The sequence below is a fragment of the Plecotus auritus genome (assembly GCF_963455305.1).
Source record: "Plecotus auritus genome assembly, chromosome: 3".
Lineage (NCBI taxonomy): Eukaryota > Metazoa > Chordata > Mammalia > Chiroptera > Vespertilionidae > Plecotus > Plecotus auritus.
Genome location: NC_137772.1, coordinates 172,887,810 through 172,899,125, shown reverse-complemented (window position 1 = coordinate 172,899,125; position 11,316 = coordinate 172,887,810). Strand labels below are relative to the sequence as shown.

Sequence of the window (11,316 nt, the reverse complement as noted above, 5' to 3'; positions counted from 1 at the left end):
CAGGTCTTCTTCGGGGAACAGATTACTTGCGTAATTTGATTTTTGTGCCTGCAATGACTCTGAAGAGGCTGAAACCATTCAATGGTTTATTTCACTAAAAAGAATGTCCTCCGAGCTGGGATGTACCCCAAACTCTCTTAAGCCAGAACTCACTGACCAGAAGGGATCAGCTCTTTCACCTTCTTTGTGTCCGTTCAAAGCTAGAGCCAGAGATCAAAATGGGGTTTCCCAGTCCCTGCCACCTCCACCTCAGTCACAAGTAAAAAAGCAGGGGGGGTGGGGGGCGGGGGTGCCGCTCAACATTGTGTGTCTCTTCTGGGAATCCTCTTCCGGGAGGGAAGAGCCCCAACAGGCTGACCCCCGAGCTAATAGCTTATATTTAGGGGAGAAAAGATATCTGCTTGTACTTTCCTTAAAATTTAGGGGAAAGATGGGAACTAATAATTTAACTTTATGTACCAAAGAGTTGCCCAGAATAGAGCCAAGGAGAAAGAGCTTAGAAAGAGAACAAAAATTCTGTTCTCCCTGATTCTGCTGGCTTGGTGGGTCGGACTAGAGGTGCCCAGAACTAGAGCCCCGAGTGTCGTCTCTAACACAAGTAGGACATTTTTTTCTTCCCAGACGTCCCTCTTTGGCTGGGAGGGTGAGTCAAATCTGAAGCGGGGAATTGTGGAAGTTGACAGTGGGGGTCTTGAGATGGAGGAGGCTACAGTGCAAAGGGGGTTAGGGAAGGAAATATACAAAATAGTGAAGTTTATAAAATGAAAACTTTTAGAATGGTTTAACGATCAGATTTTAAAAGGAGGTAAAATACAGCACAAAATTGAGACACAATAAACAAAAATGAGGACAATATATAAAACACTTCAAGTAAATTGTTCTTCAAAAGAGGAGGCGTTGGAATTAATCAAGAGACCTTGTTCACACCCCCGTAGAGTTTCCCAAACAATAAATTCGTTTACAAAACAAAAAGAGAAATCAACACAAAACTAACTCTCGGGCCACCCATGGAGGAAAGAAATCAAGGAGATTCGGTAACAGCTGAAAAACTAGTGAGGGAGGAGAAAAACAAATGAATAAACTTGAAATCTGTTAAGTGATTGTAAATATTGAAATTGGAAGATGGGTTGGAGAAAGGCATGAACTTGACATCCTTAGAGAAATTAAGCTTGCAAAAACATAAGGTGCAACTCATCCCCAAAGAAAAGTAAACTTTCCATAAGTAGAATGCTCCTCTCCAAAAGAAGGGAATATAAAACTTCCCCCAAAAGTACCACTCACCCCCCCCAAAAAAGTATATTAATCTGAACTTAATCTTTCCCCAAATCTGAAATAGATTATACAAAAAATACAAAAGAATTGTGCGTGTTTCAACTAAGAGAAAAACAAAATCAGATTTAAATTGTCCAATGGGGTAGGAAGGGGACGTTGTTTGCAGGTGCCAGAAAGAATGGGGGAGGAGTGTCTGAGGGTGAAGGACCCGCTTACCTTGCTCTGGAGCCGCCGCCGGACAGAAGTGGCCTACGTGTTGGGGGAAAGGAGAAACAGGGGATCTGGGTGTGTCTGGACGAATGAGGAGAGTGGAAGGACTGGGGGTACCCTTCTCCCCACCTCCGCCCGCCTCCCTCCGGTACCCAGGCGGATAGAGCTACTGAAAGTTACAAATTGCTTCCATTATTAGCTCATCCCGGGCGGCCTGGTCATTGGCCAGCCTCGGATCACGTGGTCCCTCGTACCAATCGATCGAATTTCTAGTTGCAATTCTCTGTCTGTCCCTTGGCTCGGAACAGAGAAGGGGGGGAGTGGTGGCGCGGGGGCTGGGGAGGGGCTACGGTGGTCTCTTCGCCCCCCTCCCTGCCTTGTCCCAGCCCTGAGTGCCGCGCCAGAAGGGGTCGAGGGAATGTTGTGGGCTGGGACACACCCGGGATGACACAAACTGGAGGGAGCAAGAAACGTCACCCAGGGCCCAGGGCCCTCTCCTCCCAGTTCCCCGGCCCGCCAGCCCCGCTGAACACTCCCTCCATAGCGCCCACTTGGTCCCGGGCAGCCCCAGGGCTTACGGCCTGACCCCTTGCCCTGGACGCGTGCATGTTCCCTCTCCGGGTCGCTGCTTCAGCCTCCACTTTGGGGAAGGTGCACTCGACTCCTACTCCCCTGGGGCGCCTGCGCCCTCGGGGGCGCCCTCCGCACCCCGATGGCCGAGTTCGCGCCCCTCCCGGGACCGAACTTTTGAGTGGATAAAAATCAAGAGGAGCCGGTCCGGAGCAGGTGAGTTGGGCCCAGGAGGGCTGCGCTTTAGCCTGAAAACAATGTCTCTCCCCGTCTCTCTCTCCTCCTTTCTCCATCCCGTTACCCTGCAGGCAGATGCTAACCTGCGCACCTCGGAGGGACGGGGCCCGGCTTGGGCATCTGTCACACGCGTGGGGCCAGAGCAGCTCTCCTCTGAGTGTGAGGACGACGGTGGCGGCTGGCAGCTTCTGCAACGGGAGGACGAGAGAAACTGGGGGCCTAAAGACCCAAAGAGTCTGAGAGTGATTACTTCCGTCCCCAAACGCAACTTGTGGGAACTTCAGAAAAGTTTTTTGAAGGGATGCGCAGAAGGGGGCAGAGTTGGGGGGTTGAGGTTTAAAGTGGGATAGGGCGACCTGCTTCCTCCGTGGAAGGAAGGATGCGTTTGCTGGTTCCCTATCAGGGCTGATTACCGATGCAGGAAACCCGGGCGGTCCCGAACCTGCTCACCCAGCAGCCCTTAGAGACGCTTAGAGATCCTCAGAGCGGCCTCACCGGGAGGGAGAGAAGTACCAGCTGAAAAACGCAGTTGCCGACTCTGCCCGGGTGGGGGGCGGGTACCGGCCCAGAGCCTCCGCCCAGGACAGCCCCGGCCCCTGCCGCCCTGGGAGCTTCCCATGGCTTTAAACTAGGAGTGACACAGAGAGGGAACAGCTCCCCAATATCTTCTTCTTTTAAGTCCAGTTGGACTCAGACCCATGTCCCTAAGGTGGAGTCAGGGGAGTGCACCCCCGCCCCCAGCATAACCACCCCACTTTCTCCAGCTCACAGGAAGGGCAGGGAGAGCCTCTGCCGCCCCGGGGCTGAAATGGAGCACCCCGAAAAACTCCCCGGGGAAGATGGAGGGGGATCTGCAAAAGGGAGTCAAGGGCAGAGGGGGTGTCCAGAGGTCACGGCTGAAATGGGGGGCCCGGCCCAGAGTGAGGGTGTTGGCAGGCCAGGGCAGTGCTGGGCCAGCCGGTGGTGGTCTGGGAAAGCCGACGAGGGCGGGGGCCGCGGCAGGTGCACCCCGAGGCGGGCGAGCTCTGAGCCCGGCCTGGGCGGGAGTCTCCGCTGCGCCCGAGCTTGGCGGCGCAGCCCTGAGAACCCGGCCTGGGCAGCCGCGCATTTGGACCGCTTTTTGGAAAGGCCAGGGAGAGGCTGTCGGTTCCAGGGGAGACAATTCCCACGTGGACACCGTGATGTCTCTGGCCCCGACCTAGAATTCCAGAGGCCGCTGGTCCCTGCTCCGTCAGGAGCTGCAAAGCTGCCAACCCGCCCAGGCCTTTGTTTTCGCTGCACCCGGTGTTTTTCTGAGGGTGACCGGCACCTGCTCCTACGGGTGCCCCGGGATGGGGCCTGCCTAGCGGAGGGGTTCCGGAGGCCACAGCCCACACTGCCTAAGGTGTGGTCTCCTATACCCTGGGCCTTGAGAAGGACATGTCCAGGGGGACGCGAAGGCGACTGATAGAACTAACCTAAGCCCTTCCTTTCCTCCCACCTTGCTACCTGCGCACCCCTCCACTCAGAGGAGCTGCTGGAAAATCTCACCCCGCCCCACCCCCAAATTCGCTGGAGCCGCCGGAGGCCTCTTTTGCCGCTGGGCAGCGGCTGGCTGGGCTCTGGGTGTGCCAGGGAAGGCGCCTGGCTCTGGGCTTTGCCCCTTCCCTCTTTGGTGAAGCCAATCCTTTTTGCCTCCCCAACACTGCCTCTACCCCTCACCCCACAATCTATGGGATTCTCTCTCTTTTACCCTTTCCTTTCTTCTCTTTTAAATTAGATTGGCAATATGGCAGTTTGGAAAGGCTTGCCTGAGCCTGTAGTGGGGAGCTGTGGATCCAGCCCTGACCTCTCAACTAGGGGAACAGCGCCATTCCTGAGCCTTTGGGACTGAACCCCAAGTTGAGGGAAGATGAGAAAGAATGGCATGAAGGGCGGCTGGGCTGACACGGGACAGAAGCCCTGACTGGGGAGGGGCTGTTTCATGCCAAACGCCTGTTGCAGAGAGAGGATTTAGAAACAAAGGAAAATAGAAAGAAGGTCAGGAAAACAGCACAGAGGACCTGAAAATGTGAGGACAACAAAGAGAGAAAGATGGGCGAGGGAAGAAACCGTTTGAGAAAGCCTAATGCTGGGGGAGAGAAGGGGTCTCCGGGAGGGCGGCTGGGGGAGAGAGGCAGGAATGTTGACAAAGGACAGAATGAACAAGCAGGACTAGTTAGTTTTATGATGAACAAAAGCAGAAAGGACACAAAGAGAAGGAAAGAAAGAACAGATTAATAAAAGGAGGGAGCTAGAAAGTGAAAGAAAAGGGAAGGGAAAGAAATAAAAAAATAAAATAAAAAAGAAATGGAGCGGAGAATGAGATAGGAAAGAAAGGAGGAACGATGGGAGAAAGGGTAAGAGGAAGGAAAGGTCGAGGACGGGAAGAATATAGAGAGGGAAAAGGGGAAGGGATGGCAGAAAGAACGCAAAAGAAGGAAGGAAACATAATCAAAAGACACAGAGAGATAAAAGGAAAGAAAGAAAAGGAGAGAGAAAACAAAACCGAATTAAAATTAAGGGGAACCCACGTGGGAGAAGCAGAGGCAGGGAAGGCACAAGGTGAAGAGTGGGTAGGGAGGGGCCCCGTGGGAGTAAGGTAGGGACCAGATCGCCCCACTGTGTGGTACTCCAGGAAGCTTTGCCCTGACCTACCACCACCATTACCCCAGGGCCAGGGCCCACCAGGCCTCCTGCCACCAGCTTCTCCATAGAAGCAGCTGACCTGGCTCCTCCTGCCTCAGCTGGGCTAGCTGTGAGGCTCAGCAGGTCAAGGTCTAGTTCCGAAATCAGCACAGGAAGCAGACAGAAGAGGCAACTGAGAGAGGGGCAGGCAGTGGGCCCCTCTCCTAGACCCTCTCCCACTGCCCTTAGTGCCTCCACTCTGACCTTGCTGGCCGAGGCTGACTGCAGACTGGGTGCTTTGTTCTTTGGTAAGGCTCTGACTCTGGGAACTTAGGCCTCCTTTGGGCCACATGTTGAATGAGCTTTCTGCACTGGAAGGTCCTCCTGGAATCTCGGTGAGCCTGCCTGTATATATGCAGGTGAGAGAGGGGCGAACAAAGGCCTGGTCGCCCCTGGGAAAGGCATCTTCATTTCTTCCTTGTGAGAAGAAACATGTTCCTCTTTTGCCATCCTTATCTCCATCCCTGCCTCAGAAAACTGCCTTCCAGGCCAGGGGGTTTCTCCTCGCCAGAAGGGGTTGGATTAATCTGTAAAGACCTGGGCATGAGTTTTGCAAGTGCTGGAGGAGCCAGAGACCCTCACTCTTGAAAGAGAATGAGGACATTTCCTACTAGGGCAAGTGGACTTTAGATGTGCTGTGTATTTCACTGAACTCATACACACAAAGAGATGAATTGGCAAAGTGGCTTTAGATTCAGCTTGTGGAGGAGCTCAGCTTGGGGTGGCTGTGTGTCTGAACTCCACACCCAGTTCAAGTGCGGGCAGGGGGCGGGGGGACTGCCCAGTTACAGCCAATTAGATTACCCCTTTGTTTTTCCAAAATGGGATGGGGCAGGTCACTGAGGTCAGCCAGGTCTTCCAAGGACAGTGCAGTCCTTGAGAATGGGCTAAAGGGCCCTCAAACTGGCTGGAAAGCCATGTCCACAGAATACCTTGCAGTTCCCCCTTAGGGTGCCTCAGTCCTGCACTTCCCAGCATTGCTCTTATTGCTCTTTTAGCTTTCCTCCCCTTTTCTTGAGCTTCCTTCCTTCCTTCCTTCCTTCCTTCCTTCCTTCCTTCCTTCCTCCTTCCTTCCTTCCTTCCTTCCTTCCTTCCTTCTTTCCTCTCTCTCTCTCCCTCTCTCTCTGTCTCTCTCTATCTCTCTATCTCTATCCTCTCCCACCCTCCCTCCCTTCCTTTCTATTTCTCTCTCTCCATCTAGTCCAAGATGGGTTCTTGTACTGTCTTTGTATCCCAGAGGCTTTGTTCTGAGACGTTTAGGCAAGCTAACATGAACCCTCCAGAGTTCATTATGTGGATGCAAATATTGGGATTGAAAGTAAAGGGCAAAATGATGTGGAGTAAGCTTGCCGATCAGGTGTGGGATGAACCAACTTGTTTTCTGTATCAGTCATGATTATTGCCATCATATCCCTGTATCATTCCAGAAAATCCTTCCTCCCCTCCAGCCATCTGCAGGCCTGCCCCAGCTCCTGCGGGTGGAGTTGCTGTTGCCCCAAGGACATTGCTCTCACAGGGTGAGTGAGGGTCTGTAGGAACTCACCTTGGTGCAGGGAGGTGAGGTCAGTGATGCCAGGTCAGTGCCTTAAACTACACTGAGTGGCCAGATTATTATGATCTCTGAACACATAATAAACTGGCCGCCCAGTATATATATATATTAGAGGCCCAGTGCATGAATTTGTGCATGGTTGGGGTCTAGCCAGCCTGGCCAGGGGGAGGGGACATGGGCAGTTGGCCAGCCTGCCTGCTGGTTGAACTCCTGGTCGAGGGGACAATTTGAATATTAGCCTTTTATTATATAGGATATACACTGAGTGGCCAGATTATTATGCATTCAGAGATCATAATAACCTGGCCACTCAGTGTATTAAATAAGTAAGGCCTATTTCCCTATTCCCCATGCATGTAGGGGTCCTCTTGCTCTTGGATGGCGAGGCTGGTTGATTCTGGCTCTTGGCCGTCTCTCCAGCCCTGACTAGCCAGGCCCATCGCCATCCACATCTGCTCAGAAGGGAGCAAAGAAGGGAGGTCGCTCACTCCAGGCCTTCGCGGAGCAGATGCAGGCGTCTGCCCAGAGCTGCTCCCTTGCCCCTACCTGGCCCGGCTGGGAAGGAGGAACCCAATTCACTTCTCAGGACCTGGATGTCTGCACAGAGCCTGCAGCTGCAGCTGCCTCCTGGAGCCTGACGCTGGAAGCAGCTTCTGCCTTGGGGTTCTCCGTGATGCCTGGGCCTCTTCTCTGTTCAGTTTGCTGTTGTGCTTTTTTCCCCTCACTTGGGGTGGGGTTGGGAACAGGGAAATGAAATGTTTTTCTCCGTGTCCCTAATCCTTCCCCAGAGCCCCCCCAAACCTCCAAGCAGCTGATGGTAAGGACCTGCACCTTCCAGCCCTGCTCAGAAGCAAATTCAGATTCTCTTCTGGGCACGGAGGAGCAGCAGAGGCTCCTTCTTCAGGCCTCCCTTGCTCATTGACCCATTTTGAGGGCATTTGGGGGTCAAAATTGAGCCCAGATTGCTTCAATTGGTATAAAATTAGCATTTTTTAATCACACCAAAGACCCAGACTTCTCACATCAAGGAATAGGTGGTCTTCACCCAGAACTGCACCTCTTCTCTGGCCTCTCAAACCAGTGATGATAAAGGTTTGGTGAGATGGAGGACCGGAAGGGGAACGAGCAGTCTGCTCCATGGAGAAGTCAGTAGCTTCAGCTGTCCGTGCCACCGATACTTATTTAGCACGTAGTATGTGCAAAGCATGGCCTCTGCCTCCGTCTGTCACGACTGTCAAAAAAGATTCTTGCCAGTGTGAGGCTTCGATGAGTGTGGACAAATACATAAATAAACCAATCAATGGGAAAGAAAGTTTGGATTCAGCTGATGTTGATTGCAGCCTTCCATGTGCCAGTCTCAGAGCCCCCGTCTTCCCAGCTCCAGCTACCCAGACCCAGTCGCTTGAAAACCAGGACTGCCTGGGGCTCATATGTTTCCCCCACTAGAGCGAAAGACACACACTGGGATCAGCAGGCCGGGAAGCCCTGAAATAAAGGGACTGGGATGGTGGGATGGTAGGCACAGGGGTCCTCCAGTGGTCCCTCCCCATCTTTGAGGTATGCGTGCGTGCGTGTGTGCGTGCGTGCGTGTGTGCGTGTGTGTGTGTGTGTGTGTCGGGGGTGCTCCTCTGGGTTTCTGAGCAGGCTGTGGGTTTTCCTTGCTATAATCACGTGCCTGAAGGTGACAGCAAGGTTGTGCCTGTGCAAGTGAGCTGAAGAGGGGTGGACAAGTGTTCCTGCCCCAGACTGTGTGCAGTGGGCCCAGACGCCCGCACAGGAGCAGGTGCATGTGTGTGTTGGGGGGGTGGTGCACGTAGATCTGAGCATATGTCTGCATACATGACCTTCCATGTATGCAAAAGCGTGTGTACCAGCTGAATTATTATAAAATTACACTGACCCTTACAGAAAATCCATACTGGCCTCAGCCTTTCTCCTCTGACCTCTCGACCTCTGGGGTGCCTGAGGAAAGAGCTGACCGGGTCACTGCCTCCCCCTAGTCAACGAGTCTCTCTCCATTAGCATAAAACATGAATCTGCTGGCAGCTTGACAAATTATAACTAGCAGCCAGAGTTTTGCCAACTGGCTGGCTTGGGCGCTGTCTATTTATCATTGAAAATGGTAAATCATAAGAATCCAGATGACTTAATTATTCAAATCCACCCAGGACCCAGAGAAGCTGCAGTCCTGTCAATCTCAGCCCTGGGCTCAGGCAGAGGGCAGGGGGTGCTGTTAGCCCTGGAGCTGGGAGAGGCGGTTCCATCGCCACCTTCTCCTCTGCACACAGGCGGGGGCTTTCTCTGCAGCCCCTTCCCCTCCCTGCCTTCCTGCCCACCTTCCCAAGCAGAAGCCTGGCCAATTGTTTCGGCTGCTGACCCCCCCACCCCCACCCCCAGGCTCTCCCTTCCCCGCCTCCTGCTGCCCGCCACCCGCTCCCAAGCTCACACGTGTTTCTCAGCCTCTTTGTGTGGATCGTTAGCTTGCTCTCTCCTCTGTTACAGTGCCTTCAGTTTTATTTCTTCTCTCTCTCCTATTTTTACCATTTCTTCTCTCCCCCGTCCCTACAGATGGATGCTGACCCCCCCATGACCTCTCTGACTGAGGTTTGCCTGGGCTCCAGGCCCCTTTGTTCCCACTGTCCCAGGGGTCCCTGCACTGAATCCCACCCCCCCCCCCCACATACACACACATACTGCAGCCCTTCACCCAGGGATCCGGGTACCGAAGGTCTGAAGTCCCCACCTTGAAGCCACATGAAAGCACAAATGTCAATGGATAATCTTGGGTTTGCTCTGCCTCCCCCCTCCCTTCCCCCTCCCCCCCAATATATTCAACCTTTCCGTTCCTTTCTTCTGTGAATTTCTGAATTCCATTCTTCTTTTAAAAAATATGTTTTATTGATTTTTAGAGAGAGAGGAAGGGACAGGGATGGAGAGAGAGAAATGTCAATGAGAGAGGAATATCATCGATCGGTTGGTTGCCTCTTGCACAGCCCACAACCCAGCATGTGCCCTGACCAGGTATCGAACCAGCGACTTCCTGGTTCCTGGGTCAAAGCCACACGGGGGGGGGGGGGGGGGGCGGGCGGGGCGGTGCTGAATAGCATTCTGCACAGCTTGGGAGGTGGTGGACAGGCTGTCAGAGGCATCCCTCAGCAGGAGGCAGGACTTGTCCCAAGAAGGCCCGTCCTGGGGCTGGCCCCTGGCACTAGCATGGGGTGGACAAGTGTTCCTGAGCCCTAGCAGAGGGATCACTCACTGTGAGTTTTCCAAGGAAAAGAAGAAGAAGATCTGGTTAGAGCACAAATCCTGGATTCCAAAGTCTGCACATGAGCTTCTGGGTCCTTTATCTTTTTTGCCCCTCACACTACAGTGTAAACCTGTGCCGCTATTTCTTTCAGCCTTTGGCCCCAAGGAAGCTTATGCTCTCAGACCCCAGTGGGGGTGGGCGGGAGGGTCCACACATCCACCAACACTGGTGTTGCACTGACACAAGAGGAGAAAGTGGGCAGTGGGGGGTCATCAGAGTCTGCCTCTTTGAATGGTCACCTGGCATATTCCTGGGGGCTTGTTCAACCTGCGAGGGCCCCAGAGCCCTGTCCCCGGAGGCTCCTCAGAGCCCACTTCTGTGTCTGCAGGTGCTGTCAGTTTGTTCTAAGCAGCTGTGTCGCTGTGTGTGTGTGTGTGTGTGTGTGTGTGTGTGTGTGTGTACACTTTCAGGAATCCTTGTGCTACAACAACAAGTGACAATGTCCCCACCAACAGGACACCTGAGGAAACAGTTCTCCCACTCCCTGCAATCCCAGGGCCTCGGAGCAACGCTGCTCTCAACAAAACACTGGTCTTGTCATATCATAAAGCTCTAAAGAAGGAGCTACTTGCTTCTGCGCTGAAAGTAAGTTCTCCCTACAGTCTAGCCTTCTCTTCCTTTCTGGTTAGAGGAAGGGGATGGCCGACATCTTGGAAGGGGACTCCCCCCTCCTCCAAGGGAACACATCTGAAATATAGGACCCCTCCATGCTGGGCTCATCCCCTCTGCTAAACACTGCACCCCCCTCCTCTCATTCTCCCCACCTTTCTGAGCCAGATTGATATTTGACAACAAGGGCAATGCCCAGGGATGAAGCAGGAGCAGAGAGGATCAAGATTCAAAAGCAGGCCAGCAGCTGGGCGGCAGGGAGATCAATAAGGGAGATAGATTGGAGACAGGTTTCTTGGACTTCTTTTTTTTTTTTTTTTTTTTTCTGCTGGCTCAGCGCCCCCACCCCAGCTCCTAAAAGCAGGTAGGGGACAGAGCCCAGCCCTGGCCTCTCTGTGCCCTTCTAACTCAAACAGGTTCCTAATCCCTGGGTAGAGGGTAAACAGCCTCCAAGCACCGCAGGATTAACCGCAGAAACGCTGCTAATGTATCTCGGGCCCTGTTCCCTGCCCCCACTCCCACGCCGCGTTACTAATTAGCCCGACAGCCTGGGAGAAGCTGGGAGGGGAAGCTGAGAAAGCCTTTGTGCAGGCCGTGCAGGCCCTGCAGGCCCCGGTCTGAGCTCTGGACAGTGTCTCTGGTGCTAGAGCAGCTGAGGGGGGCAGAGCGCTTCCCTCCCCGCTCCCCACTCCCTGACGCCTGAACAGCTCAAAGGCAGACAGCATTGTTTCTCTCTGCACCTCCCTGAATCCCACTGGCTCCCCTTGGCTGTTCACAGCTGGGGGGCAGGTGGGGACAAGAGGGAGAGTGAAATCGGCTCCGGAAATCAAACGACCCAATAAAAAATTAA

General features: G+C 53.6%; 1 long non-coding RNA gene across 2 annotated transcripts; it reads left to right on the top strand.

Moving 5' to 3' along the window:
- Window positions 1-1,715: 1,715 nt before the first annotated feature.
- LOC308245108 lies at window positions 1,716-7,852 on the top strand. Of its 2 annotated transcripts, none has more exons than XR_013960209.1 (3): window positions 1,716-2,268; window positions 6,423-6,512; window positions 6,908-7,852. It is a non-coding gene; the product is annotated as an uncharacterized lncRNA (long non-coding RNA). The 2 variants fall into 2 exon arrangements; XR_013960210.1 differs by having other exon boundaries at window positions 1,845-2,268; window positions 6,444-6,512.
- Window positions 7,853-11,316: the final 3,464 nt, after the last annotated feature.